The following is a 21,456-nucleotide window of genomic DNA, read 5'->3' as shown; positions in this document are numbered from 1 at the left end:
TGAAGGATGCTGCGACACGAAAGTGTGTTGTTGTTGATACAGACATGCATTTGTGTTGTTGTTTCTAAACGAAACAGTCGTAAAACTAACAATGTAGTCATTGATATGAGGAAAATATATCACACTGTTAAACAGTGGGATATAGTTTCGTCCTAATGACTAATTGTTAATTTTACCTCTCGTCTTGTTTAGTTTGCAAAGTGGCGCTCAAGCGAAATTGAATTTGTTCACATTTTCATGATGTTCTCTGGCCTTTTATACCTTAAAGTTGACCCTCTTAAAAACCTATTAATGTTTTTTATATATTTTCGGTTTTTACAAAGATAATTTTACATGACAAATGTGTTCGTTTGAACTCCGTGTACAGTTGTTTCAACTAAAAGCCTAATTGACTTTTAATTGAAGGCTTATTATCACAAATGTGCCGCTGGACGTTAGTGTCATGATTGTCCAGTTGAGTTTTTGTGCATAACAACGCACCCACCAGACCTGAGTTTCATCATTTGTAGTTGTAGAATTGACTAGATATTATGTATTATTTATTTGCACTTCTTGACTAAACTATATGGAAATCCCAATTCCAATTATGGCCTAAGTCTAGATTCTATATTGCTTTTGTAAATAAGTGTTTTTATACTATCAACAGTAGCTACATTACAATTACGCGTATAGCCCACTTCTTGATTACACTGCTTGGATTGAGAGTCAGTGGTCACGTGCTACACCGACTTCAGAGACCTGTCGAATTCAGTGCCGCTAGGGGTCGCATGTGCAGTTTCGACAGTGGGTCTCCTGTTGCACAATGGAGAGAGGATGGCATGATGCTTTTTAAGTGTTTGCGGTTTGTTTGCGTTGGCCACATTTGGAATATTGGTCATGGCACCTCCTTGTGACAAATGCTTACTCTCAATATTGTGAATGTGTACAGCCAGGCAAATATCTGGGGATTCTGATTCATCCACTTCTGAAGTGACATACTTCAATAAGTCACCAATGTCGGTGTAACTCACTTCTCACTCGTGAGACGCATGTGCTGGTGGTGTTGACAGTGAATTACACTCTTTGGAGCTATAGGACAATGTGTAGTTAGTATGAAGTGCTTGCTGGTGTGTGTCCCCAATATGTGATGCAAGAATTCTGAAAATAATATAGCTTCCCCCATCAGCATCATGCATATTTATGATGAGTAGCCTATGTTTTATATTGATGACAGACTTATTGTAATACTGAAATTGATAATTTACTACTGCTGCCCTCAACCATCATACAGTTACACTAGTGCACTGTTCTAGTTGTATGTGTGTGTGTGTGTGTGTGTGTGTGTGTGTGTGTGTGTGTGTGTGTGTGTGTGTGTGTGTATATATATATATATATATATATATATATATATATATATATATATATATAGTACATTCATTGTGCTTGAATGAAACCTTACCCTGCATCTACCACCTCAGGAGGGCAGCGCTCACTCCAGCCTGCCCTTATCCCTCTTTTTCTCTTAAATCCCTTTTTTCCCCTTGTCTAACCTTGCCTTAATTGGGTCATGTCCATGTAATCCTCATTTCCTCCTCTCCTCTGTCACAGACTGAGTAAAGCCGTCTGTTTTTGGATTAAGCTATTGACCACAGTGACAGAGACCCTGGTCCTTTGAGAAGCCTTCAAAAACAACCATTGTTAGAAAGAATCGGCTCCCTAATACATCATGAGAGCACTTACCTCAAATACAATTTCTGACTAAAAGCATTGCTCCCGCATGGAAATCAGTCCGTCCTAAAGATGATAAGAAATCCATATATATTCTTCAGTTCATGTAGACTGACTTTTATTGATCCTAAAGAATGTATGTTTGCCATTTGTATTCTGGTGGTATAGTGCAAAGGGAAAGGGCAGATATAGTAAGTATGTATCACCCAAGCCTTGTAAGAACAGTGTTGTTGAACAGTATTGAAACATGAATACAAGAGATGCTGTTCCCTGTTGAGCAACAGCCAGGGGGCTTTTATGGTGAAAACAACAGAACTGAAAAGAACAAAAAGCCGGGCCCATGCGAGGCACGTAATTATCTATCAAGTTGTTTGCGCCCAATTCTAAAGATTATTTTATGACATTTCTGCTTTATTGCCCAGCACAATGCAGAGAGGCAGGAAAGATATAGAGGTTCTCTGTGTGGTATGCACTCTGACTGGATGAACTGCCAGGCCACCCCTTGTTTGGTTCCACTTTGGTGACTTTCTGGCTGACTGGTCAGCCAACAGACTTATGAGTTATGGCTCACCGAATCAGCAGAGGTCCAATCCCAAAAGCCAGTTATTCCAGTATGCATGAGGTCTCTCCTGCCATAGTCATCCACACAGGGTGGAAGGCAGCCCCTTTTCTAAGAAGTGCTCCTTTGGTCCAAAACTAGCTCCATGGTGTGTGGCCTCCGGCTGGTGCTGCTGTAGTTCTCCTGTAAGGCCCAGCATTGAGCCAGCAGGCAGGAAAGTAGAGGTCCAACCTCAGCCACTTCCAGTTGGTAATGGAGAGCCAAGTTGGAAAGTGTCATAGCTTTAAGGTAATAACTTTTGCTCCTGTAAATGTGTAGACAACAATCATTTATTTGTTTCATAGATTATTTATAGGTCAGCTCAGCTTTATAGCTTAAAGGGATACTATACAAGTTTGCAAGTTTGCTGGAGTAGTGACCTTCATTGGCCACGAGCAGTACTTCCTCTGTGCCTTCAGTTAGATTTCAATATGCCACAACCAACCAAAACCAAACCGAAAACGACACATCTCCATTGGGAGAACAGGAGTTTAAAGCGATACTGTACATTGCCATTGATTGGGTGAGAAGTCTGCAGAGAGGATTTTTGTGCTAGAACCTCATCAGGTAGCACTTAACTATGACTCCTTTCATAGGATTAGCAGACCCTAACCCCAGATAAGACAATTTGCACAGCTGAATAAAAGGTCCTGGTGTCAGGTGCATTGACCAAGTAAATCAATCTATGAAAAGTTAAAACAATTCACACTGTTGTGCACTTGCTGAATATTTATTAACAACGTTTCCCTCAAACACCTTGCTTGAAGAAGGTCCTTGACCAAAATATCACTATCTAATATATATTAAGCAACCGTACATGTGTGACTGTTTTCACTTTTCACAGACCTTTACTCCAATCAAACCTAAACTTAACCGGACCTTTGCAACCTGAGAGAAATTCAGGGCTGTACCAGAACACTCAGGGTCAAGCTGCAAAACTACTTGGTGTATTGAGTCACAGTCGCAAACAATGCATAGCGTAGCTTTAAGCTATTAAAACTCTAAAGCAGTAACAGCGAAGAATGACAAAATAATGGGTTGAATGTAAACCCATGAGTATATATGTGCTGGGTGGCCATAAGCCGTCCTAGAAACATGGGTGTGTTGTGGCTGAACACTTTCTTCAGCGTACCCGCTGGGAAAAATTCCACTTCCTGCTTGATGAAGTGCTCCCTGACCTCAGTCCAATGGACACACAATGCCAGGCTGTTTCTGCTGGGGGGACCGGTGGCAAACGTCCACAACAAAAGAATTGTGCTTTCCACTTGATAATGGAGAATTATTACAGTTTTCAAATGAGCGTTTCTCGCTGAGCTTAACTGACCCCAGATGGCAAGATAGTGAGTATGAAAAGACTTGAAGAATAAAAGGGCCTCATATAAGACTCTACTGCCCCATGTGGAGCCCAGATCACCCCCGATACCGTCTTTGTCTACGGTATTTCTCACTGGATTTAATGTATTTTTCATTTCTAGATTTATTGATCAGATCAAAGTTTTAACTGGAGTTTGAGAATGTATTTACATGTATTTTACATACATTACATTATGGACCTACATTTTGCATTCAGTGCTACCTCATCTGTCCTAGCCGGAAAGATGAATTTAATTAATTTACTTATAGTATAAATAAATACAAATGCATGAATACAAGTATGTGAACATGATTTATTACCTCATACAATCAATGTGCAACATTCAATGTTGACCTTGTTACAGTATTTACAACCGGATTTCAGTTCAGTTAAGTGCCTTGGCATGCGGCCCCGCCCCTAATTTGATTGACAGATCCCTGTCACCCCCCCCCCCCCCCCCATGGTCACGAGCTGCCCCTGTGTCCTCGTGCACATGCTGGGAAACATGTGATGCACAACTGGGTGGACAGACACAGGTCCACCCAAGACTGCTATAGCGGCCAAAACAAACAAAAATCAGAATCAGGGTTTTCACAGAGTTAAAACATTTGAGCCAGATTTTATACTTCGGGCTCAACTGTGTCGCTTGTCCAAAATAGCCGATCAACAAACTAGCGAGCTTGTAGGTCTGCTGTTTTAAAAAAAAAATACGTTGCCTATAATGACATGATGCCCAAAATACGGTTGCCAGGTTGAAAGAGGTTAAATGTAATGCAATGAGGGATAGCTCACTGATGGAGGACAACTAATTGGTAGACTAATAGACCAATCCCCATTTTTCTTACCCTCTCTGGGAGAGATCTTCATTTAAACATGGTTGATGTTTGGGAAGAGATTTACTGCAGCAGGGTTTTTGCCCCCAGCCCATTTGGACAGCTGCTTGAGATAATAAGTAACTTGGATGATGGATTTTTGTCCTGTAGCAAGATGGCAGCGCACATGGCAAATCCCGCTACAGATCTCGCTTCTTCGTTGCACACTACTGTTCTAATTTTAAATGGAGCCAAAATGATGCTGAACAACATGCCATCCAATTGAAAACCCACCTATTTGTGTACATATTGTAGAATATAAGAAATACATATTTATTAATGAAATCATGGCAGTATAATGTCAAGTGTAATGTGTAGGACCAGTAAGAATGGACTATAAAATGAGAGGGTTGGTTCTATCTCCATTTAGGAGACTATTACCTGTAGTGGCCTACTTTCAGAGGTTATTTTGAGTTATCTCTGCTTCATTAGATATTCAGTGAGGAGAGACGGGAGAGAAAGATTCGCATCTTAAGCCATATTCAGCCAGTAGTGTTGTAATTATGTGATGCACACACTAACTGCTGGAACCACCATGGCAGTGCTATTCCCGCCAGTTCGACTTTCAAACGTCAGATGGCTCTGGAACAAAATGGACACATTCCAGCTCCTAACTCACTCCAACACCCTGCCATCTGCCGCATTGTAAGCGTACCCATGGGTTTATAGCACAACAGTTATTGCCTTTGGTTTCACCATTATCACCAGTGATTTAAGATTAAAAAAATGGAGCAGCAACGTAGGTGACCTAATGTCAATGTCTTAGTTGTGTTTTTATTTATATATTTTTTTATGGTTATAATCCCTGTAGGGAAATTATTTTCAGTGGCTCTCTATAGAGGTGTAACCACAAGATCAGACACAGGAAAGCATCCCTTTTAGCGATTCAGTGTCATGCACAAAGGATATTTTGTGCAGCAGGGAATAGGACTCAGGTCTTCCTCTGTTGGTGAAGCATCCACTTATCGGCTGTAGACAAATGTACGGTCGAAGAAAGAGAGGATTTTGCAAGAAATTATTAAGTACACCACTCAACAAAGTGAACAAACATCTTAATAATAGTAGTCTTGTGCTCTGTTCTGTTCTGTTGTTTAACACGTCTTGATACAAACCATGGTGACATGGTTGTAGCCTGACACACAGCTGCTTTTCGTTGCCGCACACATAGATCAAGATAAGATACATCAGTAACTCCAGCCCCCCGGATGAAGCACTGATCTGTTAACTTTACTTGTAGTCATTTGCGATACATTAGTGTATCATAAATGACTGCTTAGCGTCACTTTTGTCACAAAGTGTGATGTTGCTGCTGTACATAAGCCAGCATGAGTATAATTCATTCTAGATGGTCGTTTAGGAAGATAAACATACTTGTGCTTAAAGTACACTTTCAGACGTTTAATTAATTCCCCCCGGGGGACTTGTGAGGCATGTCTTTTCTCACCATCCCAACACGGAGCTAACATCTACTGTAACAGAAAATATGTTTATTTTATTGAAGCCAAACTTGAGAGAATGCCTGTCTGCTCTGAACAATGCTTATCCTATTCATGACGCCCCCCCCTCTCCTCCTCTGTCTGCAAGCGATGAGAAGAGGCAGAGCACAAGCAGCGGTTCCGTCCGTTTCGTGACTCCAGCCCCCTTTTCTTCACGTCTTGGCGGGCGCTGTGCGAGGGAGCGTGTTTTGTCCTTTGAGCAGTCCTGAAGGCAGCAGGGCTGTGGGCAGCTGTTGGCTTCAATTGCTCACGCCGGATTACTGCATTAGACTGAGTGACAGCCAGGCATGACAGGCACATAATCTAACACACTGACTCATTGTTTTCATTAAAGAGAGTATGCCTTATAGTACCACATGGCATTGTAACTCCCATGTTGTCGTAGCATTAGAAGCAATTGTGAGGCTGACATTGATTAGGACTGTATATAAACGTCAGAGAAATTATTGCGGTCAAAGTAATTGGCTTCCTGGGCACCCTCTCAACCTCAAGGCTCAAGCAATTAGATGCATAGTTTAACTGTACAGTGTACATACAGTAGGTACATAGCATGTTCTGATTTCAATTTGGCCCATGACGTGTGTCACCCCCTCTCCTTACTGTCCGAAAAGGCAGAAATGTCCTAAAAAGTGCTCTATTAAAAAGACATGGGCTTTCTACACTGCAAAGAACAGAAGTCACATCGCTCGGTTTCCAGATGTTTTATTTCTTCTTGTGACTGAGCTGACATTTTCACCTCTGATGTCTGCCTTCAGGGGAGGTAAGCTAACTGTGACATGTCTCTTTCTGGAGTATACTTGATCAAGGCTGTGACATTATTGCCTCAGCTCTCAGACTTCTTGCTAAAGCCCTGGAGCAGCCAAGACAGGGACACGGGGGGGCTAAGCCAAGCGTCAAATCACCCCCCCCACCCCCCACCTCAGCACCCCAACTCCCCCTTCCTTGTGCCATTTGAAGTCGCTCGTCGAAGTGTGGGCCCAAACAATGGGCAGGGGCTTCTCATGGCCTCAGGTTGTTCCGTGACAGCTTAGGTTGGGGGCAGGGGAGACAAGGTCAGTGATCCAAGTTACTGCAGTGCAGTACTGCACAAGCATGATTTTGATGTACTTTTACTTTGGAGTAAGCTTTACTTGCAAAAGTTCACCTATCAAACCGACTCTGCTCACGTTGTTTGTCTTGGTGCTGCCTTGAAGTCTTTGGCCTATTGTGAAATGCGTAACCCATGCACATACAATCTGCCAGATTTGTATGAACAGACTTCCACCCCTTGAACAGACATCGAAGCTAAGGGCTTTGCCAGGCCCACAGTACATATCTCCAGTCTGTGGATCATTGGTTTCAGAGTGGGATTTGATATCAAACAGCTGCCTCTGTATGAAGTGGGCTAACTTTATCCCCTGCTCTATTTGGGGGAATTTCCTCCTATGCATCAACCGTCTCCCTTCAGCACCAAATGTCTGCCAAAACAATCCTCTCGAGTTTTAGCTGTTCTATCCAGGGTCCTTTCAGCAGAGGGGAATGTATGCAGGGTGAGAAATTTGCCTTCACAGAAGATAGCGCCCTTTTTTAGCAACTGGAGATGGATGTTTTATCAAAGTCAGACGGTTAGACTTAACAGTGGTAATTGGCCGTGAGAGGGAAGAACGGTAGACCATGTGCTTGGAGGGGGGTTGAGAATTTAACGTGGAATAATGCCAGGGCATTATCAGGGCAACTCTCACACTGTCAGAAAACCACACAATGCCTGAAGCCCCTGAAAGAACAATTATTTTCTTGCTTAATTCAGTACGAAGTGCATTTGGGTGCCGAGTTAGAATTTTTTCACACCAAAAAACACGAAGAAGCCTGCTTTTCAAATTCTTGCTGGCTTTGGATTGATCATTGTCCTACAATGTGTTTTTGCTTTAGCCACGATCAATTTTGAATGTGAATAATCAACTGCTAGAATGTGTATAATTCACTGCAGAAGCCACAAGTGGGAAGTTAGCATTTAATAAAAAAATTATTATCACTGTTGTTGTTTTGAAACCAGCTAGGTCTAATTGCATGCCTGTTGTGGTGTGGTGGTTACACTCTGTATCACCCCAGAACCACAGGTAGCCCTAATGGCCTTGGATCAAATCTTACCAGAGGTTTTCCCATTTGCTTCCCACAACTCTCTCTCTTCCTACTGTCTGTCTCAGTAATGAAGCTTCTACTGAGCGGAGCAGGCTGACGACTTTATCCACTTATATATAGGCCCCCCAGGGGTCTATACTTGGTCCCCTCCCTTTTTCCCCTGTAGACCAAAAATCTTCCCCCCAAAATAGCTGATCTACAAGCTCACAATGCATCTTGCACTGTGAGCTTGTAGATCGGCTATTTTAACTGTAGTGTACGTTTGTTTATTTTCGCCAGAATAGGGACACTAGGATTCATGTAGTTAATGAACCTTAACCTTCTTTATAGACGAATCCACAGAGCGGCAATCATAACTGTGGTGTCAAGCGGGTGCTGCTCTGCACCGCGATACCGCAGCTACAGGCAGCGCTCTGTGGATTTGTCTATAAGAAGGGTGCATCCATTGTGCACTTATTTTGGGTATTCCTTACTAACCGTCCCGTGTGAATGATTAAGCCCACAAGTCATTAAATAAATGGTGTGCCAGTTTACATTTTGCATGTACGCGACACAATGCGCAGCCTTCATTACGGTTGGAGCTGCCATTGGCATGCTGTCAATACATATTATTTTAGTGTCTCAGCAGATCATAGGTGGAGTTGGCCATCTGTACTACTTGATGTCCCTTCATATTTTGAGCTCTCCTCCCATCTGTGGGACACATGGCACTCTCTCTCGGGCCAGGATCCGAGCCTTGGCACAAATCCCGCCAATGCCAGAGGGACCCGCAAAAAAAACTCTCTGATGTCGCTTATTTTTTTCCTTTTCAGAAAATACCCCCATCCCTCCCCCCCTTTCCTTTCCTTTCTCCGATTCTCTCGCTCTTTGTCTGCAAACACCGGCAGCTGCACACACCTGGCTCCCCAATTCATAAGAGCAGGCAGATTTGGGGGAAGCAGGGGATTTCGGTGTGCAAAGCTCAAGTTACACAGAAATCGTACACCACAACGAGGTCTTACCCCTCCTTCTCAATCTTTTCTCAATCTTTTCCCCCTCGGCCTCCCCCCCACCCGCCACCCGCTGAGCCCGACTCCCCACACACCTCTCCCTCAACCCTGTTTGTTTTTTCCTGGTGTGCCTGCTGTGAGAGCCCGAGGATGATATACTACAGTTCTTTTGTTGTCAAGTGTATTGATTAAGGATGGAAATATCCGTGTTAAGAGAAACAGTCTAGAAGTGTAGGATGGTATCTGGGATCGTTGCCTGTGTTTATTTATCGTCGCTGTTGGGCAGAAACCTTGTCTCTCCATATTTCATTTTTTTTAACGTTTTTATTTATTTATAAATGAATGCCCTGATTTAGTCTTCTGTCGTTTGACAGTGTCATGCAAAAGTGTAGCAAAAATATAGTAGGTTGTAAGATTGTAGATCTGCTATTTTCGCTATTTGTTTTTGGTTAAGTCTGAAGTGGGTTTTATAAATATTTCACCAATGAAAAGTATTGACAAGAGCTTGTGACTAAATAATACAGTAACTACATTGGAACCATTTAGAACACAGGTTCTTTTTTTTCAATTTCCTGAAAAGTAACCGTTTTGTACAAGGTTTTCCACTCTACAACGATAATTCAGTAAATTAATACGGAATGAAGGAGCTCACAGGCCTGGCTGAAGTTGCCTGTTTTCACTCCCTACAACCTCTGTGCTGAAAGGATCCACAAGGTTCCTAATTAAGGTCAGCTTTATCAGACGCTGGCAAGTACAGAGTAAATCTTGGCACTGCAAAGTAAAACACTATCAAAGTGTTAGTTCATCAAGCTCTACATACCAGTTGGAATTGCTCCAGCCACTCTGAGGTGGAGAACATGACATCCTGGGGTAGAATGAAAACAAATCTAGTCAACATTATCAAATAAAACACCCTAAACTAGTCCATACTAGTTCCATAAAATAGTCTAAAAACTTGCGAAGCAACTCCAATTGTCCAACAGCATACTGATACACTGTATTGTATCTAATACATAATATCACCTTTTCAGCCTCTGTTTAAACAATCCCACACATAGACTATTTTTTCAGAAGCCACAAATCAAGTGTAACATGCTAATAAAGCTGGTATGGATTGGACATTTTGGAAGCAGCTGAAAGTGAAACAAAAATGAATAATGTAAAAACGTGTGAGAATATATTAAGCAGAATAAATTAGCATAGCATTGTCAGACCACTGGCAGCCAATTTCAAGAGTTGCTGGGAAGTTTATTTTTATGGATTTTCTGAAACTATGTGCTCTCTCCATGCTGTCGCTAACCTTTTGCTAAAAAATTACTACATAATACAGTGGTAATGAGTTTGTAGTTACTCACATGGTGAGGTAAGTTGAGAAAACATTCCTAATGTAAGAAAAACACTCAGCATTAAATGCCTAAAGCGTTGTGGGGATTGTGAAATTTGACCACAGCACTATGTCATTAGCTGGAGGCTACATTTCTGTCTTTAAGTTGTTGAACTTTGGTAATTGATATGATAATGTTTCTTCAGAGAACAATGTAAATGCCGGGGTCTCTTAGTCATGTTATCTCCGTACATCCCCTCAAACCACGTCTTTGTCTCCAGGAATGTCAAGTCTTCTTCTTACTTTTGTTCTCTGGGGTTACTGGTGGCTTGCTGTCACCTTTCGATTTGGCTATAATTTCTAAAAAAAGATGCCCCAAAATACAATGTTGATCACAAGTTGCCCTTACATTACTTAGCTTAAACTTTCTCCAACTGAAATGAGACCAAATTAGCCCAAGGTTTGCCTCAGTTTGAGCCGTTGCAGGTTTTAATGTAAGTATGGACATAGATATTTTTTATATGTGAACATAAACCAGGCTTGGCGTTTAGTCTTCACGTTCCCCAGAGACAATTTGTCAAATAAGCATTTAGTCAAGTCCAAGTTTTCTGCATGCTTTTCAATAATGCCAGCCAAGCTAAACTTTGAGTCCCACTCAACATGCTTGCTCAGACTAGTAAACCTGAAGTGTCAGCGTCAGCCCTTACCAACTACCGATTGTAGGCCTACGTTTTTTATAAGTTGTATTTTGGGTCTTTCTCTGAGCCTTTATTTGATAGGTGCAGTGGAGAAATCTGCAGGAAATGGTCTGGCTGGCCAGGAATCGAACCAGGGACTCACTGTCAGGCATTTGAGCCCATGTGGTATGCACCCTAACCAATCGGCTATTGGAATCTGTTAATGTTTTAAATTCAGTGATATTTTATTTTTTGCTTGGTTTCAACATCATATTCCAGTATACATGTCTGTAGTCCCTTTTGATAACAGGGATGTATGGAAATGCATTCGATGCTGCATCTGGCACAGTGCCAACCACATGTCACGTTCACCAGCGATCCCATACATTAACTTGTAGTCTAATTATCATGAGTCCAGGATGAATCTAGGATGATTCCGCTGCTGCATACAGACTCCACATATGCACATGAATATTCATGGTGGCCCCAGGGTTAAAGAAAAGCCTTCCTCTGTATTTGACGTGCTTCACTCACTAATGGTCCATGCCATTAACATCATTTGTGTGTGTGTGTGTGTGTGTGTGTGTGTGTGTGTGTGTGTGTGTGTGTGTGTGTGTGTGTGTGTGTGTGTGTGTGTGTGTGTGTGTGTGTGTGTGTGTGTGTGTGTGTGTTTAGAGTAGACTCTTCTGCTCATGAGTTATGATATGAAATAAATCTTCATTGGCATCCAACTGAGGGCCACTGAGTTCCAGACATAGTGTAGTAATGGAATGCTAGGGTGATGAGAGGCTCACCTTCACTGTGAGAGAATGTGTGTCCACTGCAGCGAGCACATCTATGGAAGGCAAATTAGGCAGGGGTGGACTTGAGCTTTAGTTGCAGAATGGACCCGAACGTGAGGTGCCACAGCTACATTTAAATGATCAGACATATGATATCAGACAGTCTATATTTCCCAAAAGCAAAGGCATGGATACCCCCCACCCACCCATCCATACCCCTCAGCAAATTAAACCCTGTATGTGAGTGTAGGTGCTAATGCAGTCTGCAAGATATTAACTCAAGTTCTTAGGTCAGGAGCACCCAAAATGGAATAGAAGTCATGTTTGTACATTGTACTGTTTTGCCTGAAAAAGGAGCATTCATTTACTGGACTGCTTTAGTTCGGTCAGTGTGGCTGAGAAGAGCACTGCTGGTGAAGACATTTAAGCTGGACTATCTAGTAATGAAAGCCAGACAGACTGTGAAAGTATCTATATTAAATGTCTCTAACAGCATGGTTGAAAAGCTGTTAGTGTTGCTGTGTAAGATATATTTGTACGTTTCTGTCTTTGTTTCAGACCAGAAACACTTGATTACTGGTCCATCTCTGCCAAATATTTGAGTAGCACACTATCAGCATACAGTGCCTTCGTTCCTGAAATAACTTTTAAATGTGGTTAATAGTGGCCTAAAAGCCTGCCCTGGAATGAGCAGTCTTGAGCAGCAGGGAGGGGAAGAGGCCTTGTGTGAGCAGACATTTGTCAGAGATCCATCCAAACTGGAGTAATTGCTCTTCTGCCCATCTTGGATGACATCCAAAATTCTACTACCGCGATTTAGTCCCACCAAAATGTTGCAATATAATCGTCAGGGTTTAAAAAACCAAAACGTACGTTATGGATTGGGGGGATATCGTGCTACCTCAGGAATATCCCAGAAATATTGTGATACTACATGTTTTGACCATTATTTTACACTTTGGCTATTCAAAAATAGCAGATCTACAAGCTCATAGTGCAGCACCGAGTGCCGCGCTATGAGCTTGTAGATCTGCTATTTTTTGAAAAAGTGTGGAAATCTTTGAATGTATATGTTTTTTAAAGCGAACATTTTTAACTAAAATCTTTGCTTCTGGGGGGTCCCTGGAACAACATTTTGGGTGGTCCTTGAAATGAAAAAAGTTTGAGAACCACTAATATTATAGCAACATAATATTTATAATATTTAGAAGACATTTGTAGAATCCCCCAGAAACAAAGATTTAGTTACAAATGTTCGCTTTAAAAAACATTCAAAGATTTCCACACTTTTTCACGATTTTTTCAAAAAATTTCAGATCTACAAACTCATAGCGCAGCACTCGGTGCCGCGCTATGAGCTTGTAGATTTTTGAATAGCCAAAGAAATCTAAAAATGACACACAGATGCGTTCCCGGTCTCAATGGGTTACAGGCTGACAGTAGAAATACAGTGTATTGTCCAAAGCGATGGCAACCCCGGAGGCTGTCAATGAGTGCCATGATGATGGAGGTTGAACATTAAATTTGCTTTTTATTTCCTCTCCCAGAGTATTTGTTTATGTAGCACAGTGTTGGCCCAGTGCCCCATGGGACAAGCCTTTTTGTTTAAGCACCTCTCAAGGGTACCATATAGCAGGAGGAACAGCGCCAGGAACTGACTGTTGATCACACATTGATAGTCAGTGGGGGAAAGTCACATGTACAAAGTACATTTACTCAAGTACTTTACTTATCTCAGAAGCAAATAGTTTACTTTTTACTCCACTACAATTAGTTACTTTGCTGATTTTTTTATTTATTAATACCAAACCCATATTCTGATTGATCTACAAGCTCACACCGCGCCGCAATGCAATGCTCTGCCTAGATCTGCTATTTTTTGGAAAGAATCTTTGGAATGCAGGACGTTGACTTGTAACAGTAATTTGTAGATGTAGTATTATTTTTTATAAAACCTAATGAATTTCTGTTTTATATATGACCATGCAACGGATTGACAGGAAATTAAGGGTAGAGAGAGAGAGACACAAGTCATGAGCTGGACTCAGAGATGCTGCAATTAGATGTGCACTTATATGGTAAACGTGATGCAATGGATCCAGGAATACACCGAAGTCTCGATCTGATCAATAATGTTTAATATTTATTTCTTAGGTGAGAAAAAAAGCAAAATGTGTGGTTATATCTCTGCAGTCCATGTCTCAGTAGTCAGGGAGAGAACAGTGTGAAACAGAGTAGCGCTCGGCTCCCAAGGACAAACATCAGGTCCGGTCATTTAGTCCTAGATGTTACTGTGAATCTCATCTAAGATACAGGAAGCTGTTAGCCTAATCAGGTCCCATCATCTGTTGAGATACCATAAAACATAAAAACAGAGAAACCACATACTCTAGCTCTAGATTCAAACTTTGTTATCTGGCCATTTTGGACAGATAATGTAATTTCGGTCAGATAATAAAGGTAAGTTATGTTCACTTGCATCTAGAGTTTGAGTGTGCTGTTTCTCCTTTTTTATGTTTTGTTTTTCCACTACCAGTTCCTCGTGAGATATGTCCTCTGTTTGCATTTTTTTCTGCCCACAAACTACAGTACCAATACCATGAAACATCAGGAACACCCCAACACCCTTTACGGACTACAAGTAGTTTTATTAATCATTATCACCCTCATTATCACCCTCAATTGTTGTAGATAAGCACTGTAAACCCATTGAATTGGCTGAACTGTGGGACACCATAATAACAACACAAGCAACAGGAATCCCTCAAGAATGCTTCTTATAATTGCTGAATGATGGGAAGTCAAATGGGCAGAGATGGTAGAAAGAGGATAAGGAAAAAAGAAGAGAGGGCATTGAAAACATAACAGCAGGGTAAACAAAGTAATCTGTTCCCAAATCACCTACTTCAGTTGGTTGGTTCACCCCCTCTGTGGTCTTTGCATTATAAATTCTGCATCAGTGTGACGCAGAACTTAACATTAGCTTTTACAGAACACATTTGGTTGGGAAAGAGCTCTGGGGAAGTTCCTGTAGCTAATTGCTTTTAAACTGCAGACGAAACCTCAACTTCTCAACTTGGCTGCTTAAAAAAAGATTTTATTGTCTGTCTGTCTGTATGCTTGTTTCTTTCTCTAAACCTTCCCCTCGATAAGTCTTTAGCTGGAAATATGATGCTAATAAGGGACAGGCTTTGTTATTAAGAGATTGGGATGATGTGGACATTACATTAAGGGGTCTGTTGGACCACTAGCCACATCCAGTGAACTTTTTAAAGGCCTGTCATAGAAGTGCTGTAATGCGAGACCTCTGCAGCTTAGATTTACACGGTTGGAATCTGCCCAGCAGGCACTTGAACAACTGCAATCAATCACAGAAACAGTGCTTACATGTCACGAGAGTTATGGCACATTTGACACAAACATATCTGTAGACTAATGTTTGTGGTTATACCATTTCTCTGCTCAGTTGGATGTGTGTGATAGTGGCATGATGTTTTAGCGTTGCAATGTTTTATGTAAACATTTCCAATATTTTTGGAGCATAATTGTTAATTCTGTTTAAATTAATGTAGATTGCTGAAAGACAGAGTTTTGGGTAATGAATATGCTAGTTTAACTTCCTCATCTCATCGTAATCAAAAACAGCATCACTTGCTCTAATGCTTCTAGCAAACAATCTCAACGTCAACAGACATCACATCTTCAAAATATGTACCAGAGTCTTGTTTAGGTATCACAAACACTGTCTGCCTGCATCGTAAGAGCTCTATATGCCAGGCAGCTCCAGAAGCAAACAACGTTGTCTGTCATGTGTTTTAGTTTTCATTTGGCACTGTTGCGTTGGCTTGTGTTTTACATTAAGAGCTATACAGCCAACATGGAGAATCTGTTTACTCCTTTTAGTTGAAAAGAAAGAAGCTCCATGTGCGTGCTTTCTAGATCCCAGCTGTCTTCCAGGATTCACGTATATGCCGCCCCTCCCACACAAACATAAGGGACACGGAGGTGACCAAGACACTGTGTACATCCTTGTACTGTAGAATATGAAACAGGATTGGCATGAGATTGTGATCCAATAAGTAGCGCTGGTCTGCAAAAATAACCTGTTATCTTCTGGCTACACCTTTTTTGTGTACAGTAAATGACAGGATGTGAGGTATTTCCACAACCTTGTTTAATATTTTTCATATTAATTATTTATACTGTATACTGGACATCAACAAGATGGCTTCTCATATCTTGAACAAGGCACTAGTATTGAGAATATGAAAGAACCCTGTTTCCAAGCCATTTGTCTTTGCTGACATAATTGCCTTCTCAGCATTGTGCCGTCTTTAAGTGGAGACGAGACTCTTGTAGTGGTTATGATATTTATGGTTTAGGTATGTAACCTCTCAACTCTGCTCCCCTCCTCAGAGCAATTTCATCCCTCCAAAATATCTCTTTCTCTGTGTTGTCTCTGTCCAGGCAAGAACTAATGTCAGTGCCCTCAGTGAAAGCAGCTATTAGATGTGAATTATTCCCCTCATAGTCACACAACAGATGTCTTTTTCTACTCCTCTTGTCATGCTGGTCAAGGCTTAACTTACGCTTTTTTGCCAAAGCATACATTAATCTTAATGGGCCACTCACTCACACTCTTAATGGGAATTTCAGTTCATTGTCATATAGTCTGTTGAAAGAATAATGTTTACGAGACTTAAATCCATATTGACAGACTTTCTTCGTCCATGATGCATTTCAAGCAGTATGTGGGTTGTAGTTTTCACATTCAATGACATCACTGGACATTTTAGAAAAAATGTTGGTGGTGTTGGTGTGTAGAGACGCACAAGACTGCTCAGCATTATGACAGCTAATGGAACATTAATCCTACAATAAATAGGCCTACTTTATACAGATGTACTTAATGCTTAAAATCTTGATTGTGGCCTTTTTAGGCTGTTTAGATTGATGATGTTTTGGTGACAAGGTTTCATCCCTCCACACCAAGGGCAGGTTATAAATTCACTGACAAGAAGTCTTTGCATTCAGAGACACTAACAAATCTTCTAGAGAGACGTAGCTGAAATGCTGCCAAATTGAAGACCCTCGCTGTCTGCGATGCGGAGCCATTTGAAAAAAATGCTAGGCTCTTTTGATGTGAGCTGCTTGAAAGTGCGCACCTTCTCTTTAATAAAACTGTGCTCAGCTCCTCCCATCATAAATCACAGCTCACATAAATACAGCCTACACATCCTACAGAAAAAGGCTGGATTTTCAGACGCTGTGAACATCCTCCTCAGATCTTCACCCTGACCTTAACATCACCAAAACCAAAACTTCAACCACTTAAGCCCTATTGTATACTTTGTCGAATGATGGTCTCACAATGTGAAAATAACTGTTCTACAAGCCTGTGAGCTGTTTCTACTATTTAAAAAGAAAAAGAAAGAAAGTTTTAGCCTATAATGTCATGCCCAAGATAGGAACCCCAGGTTGAAAGTGGTTTGAATGGCTGATGCTTCTATGGTCAAGCATTTTGTTGTCAGGAACATTACTGAGTTCCTGCTGGGGCCCGCCATGCTGAACCTCGGCATTTACTTGGGTTCAGAGTTAATGAAGTGAAATTATCATTATTAGGCGTTACCAATCAGGTACGCCATTATGGAGTCACAAGTTCTGTCCCTGGTGTATTCACAATGGGAGTGTTTGTTGGACAGGCTGTTGAAGATCTGAAAGGCTTTTGCATCCACGATTAGTGTTAGATATTGATGCTGGTCAGATGATGCAGGCTGATTTCAACTTGTATTTTCCATGCACTGTACACGTGTACACACACATATACTGGACAAAAATCTCATGTATTCAATTACTTGTTAATTCGGCTTTTGTTAGTCTATTCGAATAATTCCCTGACATTGAGAATTCAGGCAGTTGAGACAATGCCAATGAGCTCCCTAAGCTGTAAGAACAATGTGTGGAGGGGGATTAGTCCCATATGGTTACTCATAATCTGCCCTGTACTTACAGTATGTACAGTAAATATGAACCGGTGTTTATGCAAGAAGAGACCCCATCCCAAGTCCCGCTTAATAATTGATGCCTCATGAAGTGCTACTCCGTCACCAGCTGCTTGCTTTTCTTTCTCCATACCCCTTGTATGACAGCAAGCGACGACACAAGTAGTCTCTCAAGACAGACCTGTTCGCTCACACAATTTTCAAATGCTCCCACCAAACAGTACATCGGAAATGCTGAAAACAAGTAGAAAATGTAACAGTTTGCACTTGAATTAAAAATAGTCCTACTGGAAACCAAAGCTTGCTGCTGAGCAGAAACTGTTTTAAAAAAAATATATTTTCATGAACAGAAATGACAAGATGACAGCTTCCTGTCATAACTGACCACCGCAGGCAGTTACAGACTCTCTGTAGCATTCAAATATTGTGGAATAGTTATTTGCCTTGAGAGACTTGCAAAGCAGACTCCTCCACCAAAAAAAGAATTGAGTGCAACGGGTTCATGGAAGCCAGGTCCCTAAAATATCCAGAAATCTGGTTGTTCGCCAGCAGACGTGTGTTCAGTAAGCCCTGAGCCTGCACGCCCCCCTGCAGGGCTGGAGGAGTCACAGCACAGTGGGGTAACCTCCACCCCCAGCCGGGTGGGCATCTGCCACCCAGCAGAAAGCAGGAACGCTCATATCGACAAGCCACAGTAAGCATGTCAGTGCTCCTCATAGGGAGCACACACACACACGGCGATGGCACACACAGGTTAATGTCTTACTTATAATGCAAGCACACATTAGTTGGTTCTTGCTATTTTTGGCACATTTGTGCCATGTGTTTTGGCTTGCAAATTGTTGTGAATGTTTCCATATAAGCTCCACCATCATACAGCGTCATCTAAACATAGCCACATAAGTTGAGCTCTTTGATAAGATGTTGCTGGCTACAATTGCGATAAGTCAATTGTCGTGCCCTTTAGGCACATATGAATCCTTGAGTACCTTTTCTTATGTGAAAATAGGCACACACACAAAAAAAGTACTGTACAAAAGGTATTCTCTCTGTATGGTCATTTCAACAGGCCATGTTTGTGTTGGTGTTTTCAGCATCCTCTGGCGAAGGTGTTCCTTCATGGTATGTAACCGATTACAGTAGGTTTCTCTCCAGTGTGAATACAATGGTGACTCTTCAGGTTACTTACTTATCGTACTAAAACTCGTGTCACACTGTTTGAAGTGGTATGTTTTTTCTCCGGTGTGGAGACGCTGGTGTGTCTTCAGGTTACTTATTGTACTGAAACCCATATCACGCTGTTTACAGTGGAAAGGTTTTCTCCAGTGTGGATACGATGGTGTCCCTTTAGATGATCGGACTGATTGAAACTCTTGTCACACTGTTTACAGCAGTAAGGTTTTTCACCGGCATGGATACGCAGGTGTCTCTTGAGGTTAAATAACTGTTTGAAACTCTTGTCTCACCGTTTACAGATGTCCTTCTTATCTGTGTAAGTCATCTGATGTGTCTTAAGTTAGTTACATTCTTGGTAAACTGTTGACTGTACGATCTTGGTTTGTCTGTGCCTTCTTTCTGGTTGGTTACAGGGCTGGTAATTTGCTGTGGATTCTGTGTATTCCTCATCAACTTGCAGTACTGGTCAATGTGGCTCCTCTTCATGTGTTTATGGAGGAAGGCCTGAGACATGAGGGCATATGAACGCTCAAGAGTCCTGATTCTGGGAAGATGTGCTTTCTTGGTCTCCCTAGTGGGCTCAATCTCAATATTTGTAGAGAGCCCAGTTATGTTTAGTAATACCACAGATAGATGATTTGTTTCTGTTTATCTACATACATGGCTAGATGAGTATACTAACTTATGAAAGGAAAAATTAGCAAAATATCTGTCCGTGTGTGTGTGTGTCTGTAGTTCACGTACGTCGAGAACCATCCGACCGACCGACTTCAAACTCCGGGCGTACGTCACAGACAAACCGAGGTAGTGCCGTGCTGGGCCTCAAGTCGGTCGGATATAGGCGGTTGTCCAGAATCGCCGATTTTATCCGATATGCCCATATATAGGCATACATGGAGATCCGGTTGTCCAGAGATCTATCTATTTAGACAACATCTATTCTCTCACGTAGGCTATCTATTCAGAGTACATAGCAATTGCGTTGTTTTGTTGAGTAGCAAAGCAATCACCAAGTCTTGGAAGTAATCACACACTCAATTGCAGGAAAAAGGAAGACAGATGACTGTTTAACTCTATTTGGACGCCGTTCACCTTGTAGGGTCTGTGTGCAATGAGACGGCTGGCTTCGTTCCCTGCGTTCAAGTACTGACGTCGGTAGCGCTACATATTTGATACAGTTAACTGTGTTCAAGGCTCATGATGTGCACTGCAATGTTAATCGGTATAAATACGATGTCACGCTACAGTTAACCATGGAAGTGTAGCCTACACATTCACCAAAAAAGAAATCCGAACGTCCATGTGTACTGCAGTAGTAGCAATCAAGTCAACCCCTCCCCCTCATTTCCATTGATGCAAACCACACCATGTGTGCACAATAGACTGACTGGACCACACACTAAAATACTTGATTTACAGACAGTAGATAAAATGCGTGCTATTGTGGCATAATGTTGCCATTGTTTTGGCCTTGACATATCAATGGTTCTTCAGCTTGCTGTCTGGCTGGGTTTCAGTGCAGCGGGACATCAGACATCATCTGGTGCTACCAGAGAGCCTGGACGTAAATTAACTGGCAGGACTTCACACATGCATCTGACACTCTGCCCACATTTCTGGACCCACTTAGCAATCCTTTTTTTCCCCCATCCTAACCATCGTGTTAGTTTGGATAAGCCAGCGCTGCATGTTTCTCCGCTGTACTGTAGCCCAAAACTTTTGATTATTGTATAAGTGTGCACATTTTCAAAAACCACATGGATCGAAGGGGGCTTATGCGCTTCGCAGCCTCTGGGAGAAGTGTGTGTTTTGCACATCAGAGAGACTGCTTTGGAAAGCATCCTAATTGAATAACTTGAATTTGATTAGAAAAAGGCCCCAGACATGCAATGAGCGTTTCATCACACTGGAAACAAGGCTTTGACTTGATTAGGAAAGTCAGACAGGGGCATCAGGGGGGGGGACATCAAAAGAATGTGTACATGCTGTCGGCCTACCTCTATACGATTCCTGTTAACCACATGAACCGTAGCGTCCCTATTCTGGGCATGCCATAATAGGTAACCATTCTGGGAAAAAAAGAAAGCAGATTTACAAGCTTGTACGAGCTTGTAGATTGGCTCTTTCTGGCGGATTTGGTGTAGAGGGAGAAAAGGAGGGATTAAGTGTAGTCCCCTGGGGGTCCCCGGTTAACTGAAGTATACAGGGTTTAAGTGGTTAATAATACTTGAGTGCTTTCTCGCAAAACCACCAACAAAGCTGCGGCCTCTGCTGTGTGTTGAGAGCTGCTTTGGTAATGCTTTGGGTCGTCTCAGCTCACAGATCAAGGCGATTGGCTCAGATCTTTGAACTTGATGTTTC

The 21,456-nt window shown here is 41.8% G+C and overlaps 1 protein-coding gene across 2 annotated transcripts in view; it reads left to right on the top strand.

Annotated features, from left to right (window-relative positions):
- The window catches only part of mcama (melanoma cell adhesion molecule a), an 81,240-nt gene that overhangs the window by 259 nt on the left and 59,525 nt on the right, over positions 1-21,456 (top strand). The window lies entirely within an intron of this gene.

This window comes from Gymnoscopelus braueri (genome assembly GCF_963280865.1).
Source record: "Gymnoscopelus braueri genome assembly, chromosome: 8".
In the NCBI taxonomy this organism is placed as follows: Eukaryota; Metazoa; Chordata; class Actinopteri; order Myctophiformes; family Myctophidae; genus Gymnoscopelus; species Gymnoscopelus braueri.
This window is presented reverse-complemented; position numbering and strand designations above follow the sequence as displayed.